Genomic DNA, 14,579 nt, shown 5'->3' on the forward strand with positions numbered 1-14,579 from the left:
ACCCCTCCTCTTACTGCAGCCGCCTACTCTGACCTACATTTCAGGGGATGCAAGGCACATCTCAAACCAGCCTACTGACATACATGATCAAGCACATATGGCCCTGTCCCAAATGGCACACTCCGGACTTGGTGACGTCATGTAGTGCAGACCTCCATTGAGAGGTATTTTTGGGACAGACTCGATCGCCACGCCAGAAATAATGGTCTGGTTGTTTTTTGACAGGAGCTGCAGGTTCGAGGAATATGCTGCCTATTGTTGTTGTTGTTTTTACCATTATAAATACTAGGTTTACACATGACTCAGTAAAGCCCCGACATTCAGTTCTATTTATTTAATGAATCATAATGTGATCGTATTATTCAATGCACTATTATTATGTTGGAGATATCAACCAATGGTCGATGACCATAATGTCTGTATAAACTGTAGGTAACAACTGGTAAAATGTACACATAGGTCATAAAAAACATAGTGATACCTACACTTAAATATTTTCTTCTCATCCATGTCATCAATTGCTCTTGATCAAAATCTCCTCCCATCCGTTGTCTGATTGGCATTTCGCAAGGATTCCTGGGTAGTAAAAGTGTACGGAGCCTGCATCTAAGCGAGCTTCACTGAAGACCGCTTCAAGGATACAAAGGGGACATTACTGAGCCTTCCTCAGAGCGTTTGCTAATGCTAATGGGACAGCCTACGGACTCGTAGACTCGGTGAGCACGCCCAATTTAAGTCCACAAAAACGAAAGTCCACATGAAGTGTGTAATTTGGGACAGGGCGATTGAGACACATTCAAACTGCTGACCTAAAATAACTCTATTTGAAGCAAATCAGTAAAAAACAGGACTCGTTTTCATGTTATGTGTATGTAAATTTATGTTTAATTCAGATGTTATTTGCAGTGTTTATGGTCTTTTGGGGCAGGATAAGCAATATATTTAAATTGTTTAGGTGTGTGTGTCTGCTGCACACTGATGAGACAGTTAACTGATCAAACACAAATACAGCCTATTTCTTTATTAACATATTTGTTCAGGAATTATTAAACATGATTGTATTAGTATCAGAATACAATACAAGTTACAGAATACAATCAGTTATTTCTCTGAATAAATTCAGATTTCAGAATGAACAGTTTGTTGTTTGTTATATGTTTTGAGCTTGTGTCTGTCTGATGTTTATCATGTTCATGATGTTCACTACTGTAATGAACATAGCTTTTAAATAAGTAGGGGAAATTCCCAACATTTTAAAAAAATAACCGTTAATATGGCTAGGGTGTTTGCATTGTAATAATGTACAGAGATACTTCAGATTTATAACCGCTGACTTGTTAGGTGATGTTTTCTCATTAAAATCATAAAATGTCCTATTAATTCAATAGAACATTTACGCACACTTGGATTACCAATATAGAGGCGCTGCGGCTTCGCTTTAATAACGTCATGAGCAATCCAGTCCTATATTATAGATCAGTGGAGACAACGATGAGAATCTATTTTTTCCATAAACAATTTTTGTTTAAAGTGAAGTGAATACGTCATTTTCATAAAGTGGTATTGTTTTTGGAGTTAATAATCTATTAAAACTAAGGTGTAAAAGTAAGCAACATATAAGGAAAATGTGTAAAGTAAGCAACTTTATATTCATATTAAGTTCATATTCCCGTTTCACAGTCACACTGTAAAAAAAAAAAAAAGTTGCGTCAACTTAAAAAAAAAAGGCAACATATCACAAGCGCTTTTTTGAGTAAACTTAACAAACGGGGACTAAAGTCCACCCAACTTAAAATAATAACTTAATATCACAAGTTGTCACAACATAAATAGTCATGTTAACCAAAAAAATATCAGAACAAAATATTTTTTGTTTACTGAACACAAGGTATATTATCTATAAGCAAACACAATTTTTTAGATTATTCAAATAGTCTAAATAAATAAAAGACCATAACATGGGTCAAATAACATTTTTTTATTATTGAAAGCTTGTGTCCAAAGCACAAGGACATACCAAGTCTTGTATATTAACTTCTTTACTCCATGCATTGTACACTGAACTCAACACATGGTACATAATGCATGTTAAATAAATCAAGTGTTAATTATACCTTCATACGTTAGCAGTCTTGTGTCATGAAGTCACATGTATTTAACATTTTTGTTTGTTTTTAAAGGAACTATTACGTGAAAATTACTATATTGTGTATTTTAACATCAACCTAATCCACTGGGCAAAATTACGTCCAGTGGACGTCTTTTTATGTCTTTGCAGACGTTGAAAAGACGTCCACTGAGGAGACAGAATGTTTTTATGATGTCTTTTTTTTAAGTTTTTTATGTCTTCTGTACGTTCGATATAGATGTTCACAGATCCTCCTTACAAGGTTCTGTGACTTTATTTCTGTCAGACAGAGAAGCTCTTATTGAGAATAATCAGAGGTTTAAATGTTGATATTTGATTCATTATCAAAAAGTGTTTGGTTTAGTTGGGATCTTGGTCCAGTTACTTCTTAAAGCATCGAACCCCCAACTGCTCCACGGGCGCCACAGCATAAATGGCTGCCCACTGCATGGGTTAAATGCAGAGCACAAATTCTGAGTATAGGTCACCATACTTGGCTGAATGTCATGTCCCTTTAACATTATTATTATTTATTATGAGAGTAACTGACACTAACTAGAACTTAATTGTTTCACTAAATTCAGCTCAGATCTTCAGACTCGTCTGACTCAGATTACCTTCCCAAAAATTCCTATTGACTTTCGTTATCTGAGCAGTAAAGGCCTTAATATACTTGATGTCCACTAGAGGGGCGAGAGGCTATAAAAAATCCAATCTACTCTTTTTCTGTTTACGTCAGTTTAAATGACTAATAAATACATACATTTCATGTGTACTCCAATGAATATGCCATATCTGTTGTCTGTAAAAACTTGATGACAAAATCTTCAGATCTGCATTTGTTGGGGGGGGGACCTTAATGATAACTGTATAGTATGAAACAACATTACGTACTACGGGTAATATAAAAGTCAACATTAGCTGCAGCTGGTGACAAAACAAAATTATAATCAGTAAGTCAAATGTAGAATAGAGGCCACGCACTTACACTGAATACCCATGATACTTTTTTAGCACCACATTAGTTCCTTCTAGTTTACTGTGGTTTGGTTAGGATAATAAAAGATGCAAAAAAACATTTTTTTGTGTGCATGACTCTTAAGATAAGACAAATGAATGTTGCCTTGTCACTAGGTTTGCCCTATGTGCTGATCCCTGTATATTTGAAACAATCTCCTGAATCTGTCCAAGCCAAGAGAGCCTCCAACACACACACACACACACACACACACACATTTATACAGTCAGGTCCATAAATATTGGGACATCGACACAATTCTAATCTTTTTGGCTCTATACACCACCACAATGGATTTGAAATGAAACGAACAAGATGTGCTTTAACTGCAGACTTTCGGCTTTAATTTGAGGGTATTTACATCCAAACCAGGTGAACGGTGTAGGAATTACAAGATGTGCTTCGGGTCATTGTCCATCTGCACTGTGAAGCGCTGACCAATGATTTCTGAAGCATTTGGCTGAATATGAGCAGATAATATTGCTTGAAACACTTCAGAATTCATCCTGCTGCTTTTGTCAGCAGACACATCATCAATAAATACAAGATAACCAGTTCCATTGGCAGCCATACATGCCCACGCCATGACACTACCACCACCATGCTTCACTGATGAGGTGGTATGCTTTGGATCATGAGCAGTTCCTTTCCTTCTCCATGCTCTTCTCTTTCCATCACTCTGGTACAAGTTGATCTTTGTCTCATCTGTCCATAGGATGTTGTTCCAGAACTGTGAAGGCTTATTTAGATGTTGTTTGGCAAACTCTAATCTGGCCTTCCTGTTTTAGAGACTCACCAATGGTTTACATCTTGTGGTGAACCCTCTGTATTCACATGGTGAAGTCTTCTCTTGATTGTTGACTTTGACACACACATACACCTACCTCTTGGAGAGTGTTCTTGATCTGGCCAACTGTTGTGAAGGGTTTCTTCACCAGGGAAAGAATTCTTCGATCATCCACCACAGTTGTTTTCCATGGTCTTTCGAGTAGTTTGGTGTTTGGAAAGCAACCAAAGAGATTTTTAAGGGAAAGAAGTGGAATGTTATGCAATGGCCAAGTCAATCACCTGACCTAAATCCGATTGAGCATGCATTTCACTTGCTGAAGACAAAACTGAAGGGAAAATGCCCAAGAACAAGCAGGAACTGAAGACAGTTGCAGTAGAGGCCTGGCAGAGCATCACCAGGGATGAAACCCAGCATACGCTGATGTCTAATTGATCTCCAGACTTCAGGCTGTAATTGACTGCAAAGGATTTGCAACCAAGTATTAAAAAATGAAAGTTTGATTTATGATTGTTAATCTGTCCCATTACTTTTGTTCCCTTAAAAAGTGGGATGTACATATACAAACTGTTGTAATTCCTACACCGTTCACCTGATTTGGATGTAAATACCCTCAAATTAAAGCTGAAAGTCTGCAGTTAAAGCACATCTTGTTCGTTTCATTTCAAATCCATTGTGGTGGTGTATAGAGCCAAAAAGATTAGAATTGTGTCGATGTCCCAATATTTATGGACCTGACTGTATGTATATATATATATATATATATATATATATATATATATATATATATATATATATATATATTATAATGCCTTAAGAATACCCTAATAATGTATTATAAACACAGGCTTCATAGAAAGTGTTACCAAGAGTGCTTCTAAAGTTACGCACCTTCTTGTTGTATTCATGCCACACCAGATGCAGCTAACAGCCCCATATATAGGTCAAAGTATTTCTTGTTGTTAAGGATTTGGTTTTGTTTTATATATATATATATATATATATATATATATATATATATATATATATATATATATATATATATATATATACACGGTTTTAAAATGTTTCATATTTAAATGATTTGTAGTGTTGTCCATTTTGTGTATCGTGTTTAATTGTTGGATTTTTGGGTTTTATTTGTTTATACGTTTGTGGTAACCAGGTCTTTTATTTTACAATTCTTCCACTTAAGTGGATATATATTGTGGCGTGCTCAAAGCCTTGTACATTGTATCATGGTCGATTCCTTTAAAAGCATACGGTTAATGAGAACTTGAAGTATTTAGCTCCTGGTTTGAGTGGAGAATAAGGTAAAATTGACTTTGTTATGTGTATTGTTTTGGATTTCTTGCTTTATGTAATGTAGTAATGGTTATTTGTTTGCATGAAGTTAGGTGTGTTAAACTGTTCTTTTAGTAGTTTGTGTTTGATTTGATGTATGTTTATTTCATAGTTTATTTATATTATATTATGTTTTGTTTGTTTTCTTCATACAAAGCTCTTACAGTGATCTGTGATGTCTTATGGCATTTAGTGCTGATTACTGCAAATCTACGGTGACAGATCTTTAATAAAGCTAATTATGAATCATCAGGAAAGAGTTCAACATTTTAAAGCCAGGAAGCTACACTAGTGGTGGTTTATACTGTTTTTAACTGGCATACTATTTGTAATAGTGCAGTAAATATGTTTTTTCTTGCAACTCAAGCACACGTCCATTCAGCAGCAGAGATCTATATGTACATTAGAAATTATTCAGTCAAGTCAATAAGAAGAAGTGCATTGCATTACCTGTAGAGAGGGTCACTGGTGTGACGGCTGTAGAGCTGGTGTTAACGCTGCTAACATCTGAAAGTTTGGATGATAGTGATTAATAAACAGAGACACAAATATCATGAATGTGTAGAAAGAGCTGATGTAAATATAATCACCTGCACAGTATGCCAAATCGCATGTAGTTGGACGAACCAGCTCATAGACATAATAGTTGCCTGGACATGCTTTGACTTTAATGGGGTAAGACCCGTAAAAGCAGCAGTAACTGACAACGTAACCACAGACATCTCGAGTGACGACTCCATCCTGAACTCTTGGGTGTCCACCTCGAATCCACAGTGGGACTTGAGTGCCACAGCTGAACGGAGCAACACATGTGTCTGGGATGTGAGCGCTCAGACCGTTTATGAAGAGACGATACCAGCCGCTCCAGGAGACTGAGGTGTCACACGTGTACTTGTAAGAGTCGTTGTATGGTATCTGATTGCTGGTGGCTCTCCATGGATCGTCCAGCACATTGTAGTTGTAGCAGGGGTCAGGCAGAGTAGCTGTTAAGAAAATATTACAAGAAATTAGTATGTTTCTGAAAAAAACATGTTATTATGTAATTTTATTAGCAAAAAAAAAAGTTTTGTCCCACTTTATATTAGTTTTCCTTAACTACTATTTACTATTTTTACTGTTTATACCAGGGGTATTGAATTAAAATTCTAAGAGGTCCAGTTAGAAAAAAAATCAGCAACCAAAGGTCCGCAAAATCACAATAACTAACTTGTGTTATCATTCAGTGCCACAGCCTAGTAGTTGTATGAAAATATGTAAGTAGCCTAGTCAAGAGACGACTGTCAAATAAAATGAAAGTACAAATTGAATAATATTTCAACAATATTTATTGTCAGTTTATATATTGAGCTGTAGGGAAATAATAAGTACTCTAATAATAAATAATAAATGATCAATATAAATAAAATAAAGGCTGCATTTAAAAATAAATTAAAAATAAATAAAACACAACAGAGAGCTTTTGAAAAATGTGCATCTCAAAATAAAGTGCTTAATTTTAGAAAAAGGAAATAAAAAGTATAGCTTGAGTTTCCCTTTTACTTTTTAGTTAACTTCCTTTCACAACTTAAGTTTAAACACATTTTAAAATAAACAATCTCAACACGTTAACAATTGAACAGCTTTAACACCTCCTTTTCTCTTTCTTTCCCTTTTATATCCCACTTCCACACTTTCTCTTGCTTAGTGAGAAAAGTGAGCCCTTGGTTGTCCTGCCAGGATTTTAAATCTGGGCTGGAATGGCGTCAGGGCCATTCTCAAACACATGTGCAGGTGCTCATTGGTGAGCCTGGATCGGTATTTGCTTTTAATAATGTTCATTGTGGAGAAAGCTGCCTCACAGTTGTATGTGGAGCCAAACATGGTTAAGATGTACAAGGCTACTTTCCTCAGACCTGGGAAAGCGGTCTCTGGGACCATTTGAATCCAGAAAGTGGTAGGATCAGTTTTTCCGAAATGCTCTTTCAAGGCCACATCTTCTTGTAGATCGATCAGTTGGATCTGGAGAGGCCCAGCATTTTCCCACTTGAAGAGCAGTGTGACTTCCTTTGAGAACTCCCTGACATCTGTGATGAGGAATGGGTTCTGAATGAAGAGGGTGAGCTGCTGTCCAAGGCTGAAGCTGTCAAAACGCATGCTGAAGTTTACAATCAGCTTGTCAAGAAAGTCAACAAAAGAAGACACATCTCTCTCACCCTGAACCTGTTCCTTCACAGTTGGAAAGTGTGCACAGTCTGCCATCAGGTCTTCCCTAAACAACACAAGCTTCCTCTGAAAGGAGCGGACAGCTGTCATCAGATCACAAACTGAATTGTCCTTGCCCTGTAGCTTTAAATTCAGTTCATTCAGGTGTGATGTGATGTCAACCAAAAAAGCCACAATATCCATCTTCTTGTCATCCTCCAAAAAGAGAGAAAATGTTGTTGCCTTTTGGTTCTTCAGCTGTGCCAAGAAAGCTGCGATTTCCCCTCGGATGGACCAAAAGCGCTCCAACACCCTACCTTTGCTGAGCCATCTTACATTGTTGTGTAGCAGAAGGTCATCAGCATTTGCATCAACTTCTCTGAGAAATTCCCGGAGCATGCGATGCTGATGGGAAGAGGAAGCTCTGAGGAAGTTTATCATTCTCATCATTGTGTTCATCACCACAGCATACTCGTCTGACAGGGTGGAGCACAGGACTGACTGGTGAATTATGCAATGGTAAGAGATGAGTTGAGGATTGTCATCTTTCATTCTTGCCACAGCTCCTCTTTCTCTCCCTACCATGGCAGGGGCTCCATCTGTGGTTATTGAAACCACTTGCTTCAGCTCTATTGCCCTCTTCTTTAACATCTCCTTTATGGCCAGGTAGATGTCCTCTCCTCTCGTACTGGTCTGAAGGGGTGTGACACCTAACAGGTCTTCACAGAACTCTTCCTTGTCCTTGTTGAAGAACCTCACAAAAACTAACAGCTGAGCATTGTCAGACACATCAGTGGACTCATCTACAGCTAAGCCTATGCATGGTGCCTTGTGAATCGCTTCATCCAGCTGAGCTAGCACGTCATCGGTTAATATTTCGGTTTTCTTTGTTGCTGATGATGCTGACATAGGTATTTGCTTGATTTTTACACACATGTCGTCTTTTTGTTTCCCCTCAAATAAGGTTTCAGCTACCGCACTCATGCACTCCTTGACAACCCCTCCATCAGTAAATGGTTTTTTATGTTTGCCCAAAATCCAAGCAACTTTAAGGGAACATTCGTTAGCACGTTGTTGGGCAGTGAATGAATGTGTTAGGATTCTGCTGGATCGATCATATTGGGCTTTTAGATCGTTTATTTTCTGTGCCCTCAGTGCGGATTTAAGTGGGTATGTTTGGTCAAAAGATTTGTGCTTTGTCTCATAGTGGCGCTTCACATTGCCGCTTTTAATAATCGCGACAGTCTCTGAACATATGAGACATACCGGTTTTGAACTGCCCGTGGGAAGAATGAACATGTAAGAATCCGTCCATTCTTGATTAAAAGCTCTGTTTTCGCTGTCCACTTTTCTTTTTTTAGAGCACGCCATGTGAAACGTTTTCTCTCATTCGTCTCGTCTCGTCTCGTCTCGTCTGTGTGTATCTCTCTCGCTGTCTGACTCGAGTAGTATCACATGACATGATTTACAACACATGCTATTGGTCTGTGAGTTTCCTGGGCCGCGCTAAACCAGTACCATAGATGCTAGAAAAGCTGCGCGGGTTAAAATAGAAACGCTCCGACAAAAGTCAATAATTCTAAATAATTTATGGGTTATTGGTCCGGGTCCGGATAGAACGGCGGCTGGATCCGGATCCGGACCGCGGTCCGCCTATTAGTGACCTCTGGTTTATACTATTTAATATTTAATACTATTTAGATTTAAATAATTTAATAGTCAGACCAACAAAATTACTCCAAATAATATCCCAAGTCAAACATAGCTGTCTGAACAAAGAATTTCATATTGTTAAAATTTAAAGCTTTGTGAGTTCATGTGTACTAGAACAGACCCTGTTGTAAAAAAATAAATAAATAAAAATCAACATATTTTACATTATTACAACACCTCTCTGTCTCGAGTCTGGTATGAACGGTTTAAATAGTTACTGTATCAATTGAAGGCCTGCTTTCCTTAAATACGAAATGCCCTGTGATTGGTTAGCTGGGCCAGTCTGTGCTGTGATTGGTAGCATTCGGCGCCTGGTCGAGAAATGTCATGCTTGTCATTCTGACAAACTGTTTACCAATCACCTTTCGCAGTCAGCAATGCAATCTGTGGTAAACATTACTACTAAAACGCGATGGGTAACTCACAATGCTCAATGTTCCTCCGTGCTTTCTCAGCACGATACCATAGAAAGTACGAGGTTTGAGTAGAAAGCGAGGCAACAGTTAAAACATTTCAAAATGAAAGGGGTCATATAATGCCCATTTTCCACTAGTTGATCTGAATCTTTAGGCTCTTAATGAAAAGTCTGTAACATAGTTTGTTAAAAATTTCTCAATGGTAGTGTGAAAAAAAAAAAAAAAAATTACCCTGAAAAAACAGCTCTTCAAAACAAGTAGGGTATTCCTGTACAATCGGAGGCTGCGGTTTTAGGACCCGCCTATGGGCTAGGTGTACAAGATGGGTCCGATGAGCTTCAGCAATGCGAGTGTATGCATACTTACTTCCGGTCTTGCGGACGCTCACATTTACTATAAGGGAAACTTATATACGAAACGTGGCTAGATGGATATAATTAATGTGTTTCAAATTTAACAGTGAATAGTGGTATATCAAAGACACGAAGAAACATCCTCCCTACATTTTTGCGTACCTCTGTGTGGAAATTCATCAAGATACAACATGGAGATTGCTTTATTCTTCTGTTGATTATGCGGATCAGCGTCAGTGGTTAATAAGTCCACAGGGATTTCTTCTTTTAAAACACAAACCACCCAAATATGCAATACTTTTAATTTTCGGAGAACTGATTTTGTTCTGACTGTTATCTATAAGATCATAAGGTTTCTGACTGACAAACAAGATATTTCTGATAACGTATGTATTTTTTATTAACTTTCTTTGATAACAGTTTATAACTGTACAATTTAACGTAATGCTATTATGGTAGGTTTGCATTAATTAAAAGATCGCTGTTTGCATTCATGGTTGTTATTTATCAATGTTTATCTGTTTTGTAAAATATCTGCAGCATAAATAATCTTGTCTATAAGCAGCGCATGTATTTTCTTACGAATCCTGTAAACATATATAGAAGGTAATATTTGGATTTCTCCAGGTTTTCTCCTACCGACCTGGATCACCAAAAACACTCATTTGAGATGGACATGGACAGTCAGACTGTGAGTACCGATATTCAATTAACTTATTATATTACGTTTAAACTAATCAAAGTTTACATAGCCAAAGTGAGAGCTGCTAACTATTAATTAATAACTAATTCCCATGAATTTAGAATTTGTGTTCTAGATGTATTAATTACTATGACGATCTTAATTTGTGGCCATGATTTAATGAATCCTTGTTGAGTTTTATAAGTAAATCTAGCCAGCACATTAATTTTGCTTAAAATATGAGCATGAAACATGCTGATGTTAAATGTGTGATATTTATCTGGAGCTTACTGTATTAGTATTAAAACTTGCTTAATCATTGTTTTACCTTATTAGTTAAGTATAAAATACCTTTCATAATTCAACTGCCTGGTTGCACTACAGATTTGCCTGTAGTTTTGGCATTGTTTTGGAATTATGAATGAGTCATTTGGCAGTTTTAAAAGTCTGTAACAATTTAGCCTAATCTGCAGGCCTACGACACACACAGTCCATGGTTATAATGTCTTAGTTTCCGTGATGTTCTGCATGACCAATATGAATTTTATGGATTTGGTTAGGATCATTGTAGGACATATGATGAAAAAAATCCACTAGGGTTATTTTAACTGAGATGACCTCAAAGATGCATATAACAATCAAATGTTCAGTAGTGGTATTATAGTATATTTACATTAATGATTTTCATAGGCCATGATAAATGTCCTGGCTGTCCTCGGGAATGTCTCCTTACAGGACGCTGAGCAGGTCTTCCTTTCTGATCCGGATTATCATTGTAGGTCAGAGTATATTATTAATTATTTTTTAGCAATGCCCAGTGCACCCTTTTGTTACTGATATTTATATTAACACAACAATGATTGTTCTCTGATAACTATTGAGGAAAGATATATATATATATATATATATATATATATATATATATATATATATATATATATATATATATATATATATATATATTATATATATAGAAGGAGTGGATGCAGAGTTGCCATATACTTCATACTGATATTAATTATATTATTACATGATTTCTTGTTTGACTATTAATCAAGTTATGGCAAGAGTGAAATGTGTAACCTTATGTGATATTAAAGAATCCTGTTCTACCCTGTATTTCTTTTCCTCAAGATTAATGTCCACATATTATGTGTGTGTATCCAACCGTAATGATAAGACACTCGCCAGTGCTAGAAAGCCTTGAATTTTAGATAAGTTCTCTGTGTATGTGTGTTAGAATCTGTCTGTACAGGGAGAAGCTCAGACAGTCCCAGGACAAACGATCAACTGCCAGTGTCCAGCGTATCAGATCTACGTCTTTGGAGCATTTATCTAAGTTTTTGAACCAATCAGAATTTTGTTGATATATGTATTGACGCAATTAGTATCCTCTGTCAGGGTATAACTGTGGTTGATTTTGAGTTGTACGGGGGCGGCCTACGAACTAGGGCTGTAGTACTCGAGTCCGGTCTTGGACTCGAGTCCGGACTCGAGACATTTTTCTGTCGTCTCGGACTTGTCTCGGACTCGTTGAATTTGCACTCGGACTTGTCTCGGACTTGGCCATTGGACTCGCCAAGTCTTCTAGTTGGTCTCGACCGAGTCCAGCAAAAAAATAAAATAAAAAATTTCTCCTTAAAAAACCAAACCACATTTGCATGATGTCGCGACTGAAAACGTGTGGAAAACGCTAGGCGCGCCGCTCTCCTTATTTCCAAAGCACTCTGTAGCCTGCGCTCGCGCTCCAGTGGCGTCTGCTGTTGCTGGGCAACCATGATCCGCTCTCCATGATGACGCAGAAGTTTCAGCAAAGAATAAATGGAATTCCAACACTTAAAATCACTTGCAGCAGCTCTGCTAATAGATTCATTTAAAAAATGGCTATCCTTGTACAACTATGATCGTCTGTTTCTCCATCTTGGCTTTGCTTTCAGTATTGTTCCGGGAAAGGATATGCATGACCAGTGGTTCACTTACTGCAACCTGAAAAGTTTAGATGTTTCTAATTTAATTTTCTACCTGTTAGATTGTGTTTTATTTACGTCTACACCTAGATGGCCTTTTTTTTTTTTATCAATAAACGCGTATTAATGTATAGCCTTATGCAACAATTACATATGTAAATTTTAAAAACTTTATATATGACATTACATATTTACATTTTCATGTAACAGCCAGTATTTGTATCTGTAAAAATCACAACATTTTTTCCTATCTGCATTCGGATACAACATCGTACAGTTACTTGATAAGACTGTTATGACTTTTTATATATTTTTTCGTAGTTATCACTGAACAAGTATGTCGTGTTAAACTGAAATAATTATTAATTTCTAAAATAATATTTATCATGCAAGCAGAGAGATGTCATGACAAACGTTTAGTGATCATTTGAACATGACTGAATCCATTCAATGCGCACATTCTCATTACGCAGAACACTTTGAGCGAGTCTTAATGTTAATGAACTTCACTAAACAGATGTGTGTGTTCCGCCCAAACCAGCAAAAGGTAAAGATGCAAATATGTAGGACAAGTACACAATGTATCTGTATCTAAGCTGATTATTAGCCTACTATTGAGAGAGAACTGGTTTGGTTTTTGAGAGACTGAGACGCGCAGCGCGGCTGTTTGATTGGTGAGCGCGCTGTGCTTATTCCATTCATTCGTATCATGGTAGCCTAAGCTTTCAATATTTGCCTTTTAAATATATACAAATAATATAACGTGTAGCTATGATGGACATGCCCTTGAAATGGTTGTTTCAACAAGACAATGACCCAAAACACACTAGTAAACGGGCAAAGTCTTGGTTCCAAACCAACAAAATTAATGTTATGGAGTGGCCAGCCCAATCTCCAGACCTTAATCCAATTGAGAACTTGTGGGGTGATATCAAAAATGCTGTTTCTGAAGCAAAACCAAGAAATGTGAATGAATTGTGGAATGTTGTTAAAGAATCATGGAGTGGAATAACAGCTGAGAGGTGCCACAAGTTGGTTGACTCCATGCTACACAGATGTCAAGCAGTTTTAAAATACTGTGGTCATACAACTAAATATTAGTTTAGTGATTCACAGGATTGCTAAATCCCAGAAAAAAAAAATGTTTGTACAAAATAGTTTTGAGTTTGTACAGTCAAAGGTAGACACTGCTATTTTTTTGAACACACCCCTTTCAACTAATTGCCCAATTGCACAGCCTTAAGAGCGTGCATATCATGAATGCTGGGTCTCATTTGTTTTCTGACAATCTACTGAACCTACTGGTAACTTGTTTGCCACGTAGCAATACAAAATATACTAAAAACCTTGATTATTCTGGTTAGTCACATTGTACTGCTATTATTTTGAACAATACTGTAGGTAAAATTACTCTTGCAACGCTCTGATTTCTGAGCGATAAACAGAGAGGCGACAAAAATGTGGTGTTTGATTTGCTCTCTTTTCACTCATAAAGTTTACATTCATTCACTTCTGGCGCTGATGCCCTGGCTCACCTGTTATCTAGCAAACACCAGACTGTGTCAGCTTCAGCCGAGTATTCAGGCATAATTATTCCTTGAGCGTTATTCGTTTTTAAGCCATTATCCTTGCCATTCCGAATAAGGTATTCGGCTTCAGGCACAAACCTAATTAGTACATTACATATTTTATTTTTACATGCAACATAGATAAGGTCATATAGTAACAGCTCCACGCAATATTGTAATTCTAAAATTCACGTCGTACTTGCAAACACTTTGTATGCATTATGGTTAATGCATGCTGGAGTAGTCGATTGTTTCCGACAGAGCTCGACTAGTCTATGCAAGCACTCGTACAGTATGACAAAAATTTCGCTGTATTTATGTGCGCATGCCCAGTAGAGCCAAACGTATCCATTCTAGCCTTGCTGCGCGCATTTGTCATATCCCGAGCTTTGCGTGTGTCTGTGCACTGTGCCAATTAGGCA

General features: G+C 37.1%; 1 protein-coding gene and 1 long non-coding RNA gene across 2 annotated transcripts in view; one reads left to right on the forward strand and one right to left on the reverse strand.

The window, feature by feature from the left end:
* LOC113074516 (adhesion G protein-coupled receptor E3-like) overlaps positions 1-14,579 on the reverse strand; it is a 133,064-nt gene that overhangs the window by 37,420 nt on the left and 81,065 nt on the right. The window lies entirely within an intron of this gene.
* LOC113074519 (uncharacterized) overlaps positions 631-14,579 on the forward strand; it is a 29,673-nt gene continuing 15,724 nt past the window's right edge. Inside the window, exons 1-3 of the long non-coding RNA XR_003280660.1 lie at positions 631-716; positions 10,568-10,631; positions 11,313-11,401. This is a non-coding gene — a long non-coding RNA (uncharacterized LOC113074519). The remainder of the gene's footprint in view (positions 717-10,567; positions 10,632-11,312; positions 11,402-14,579) is intronic.

This window comes from Carassius auratus, unplaced genomic scaffold (genome assembly GCF_003368295.1).
Source record: "Carassius auratus strain Wakin unplaced genomic scaffold, ASM336829v1 scaf_tig00014984, whole genome shotgun sequence".
Classification (NCBI taxonomy): Eukaryota; Metazoa; Chordata; class Actinopteri; order Cypriniformes; family Cyprinidae; genus Carassius; species Carassius auratus.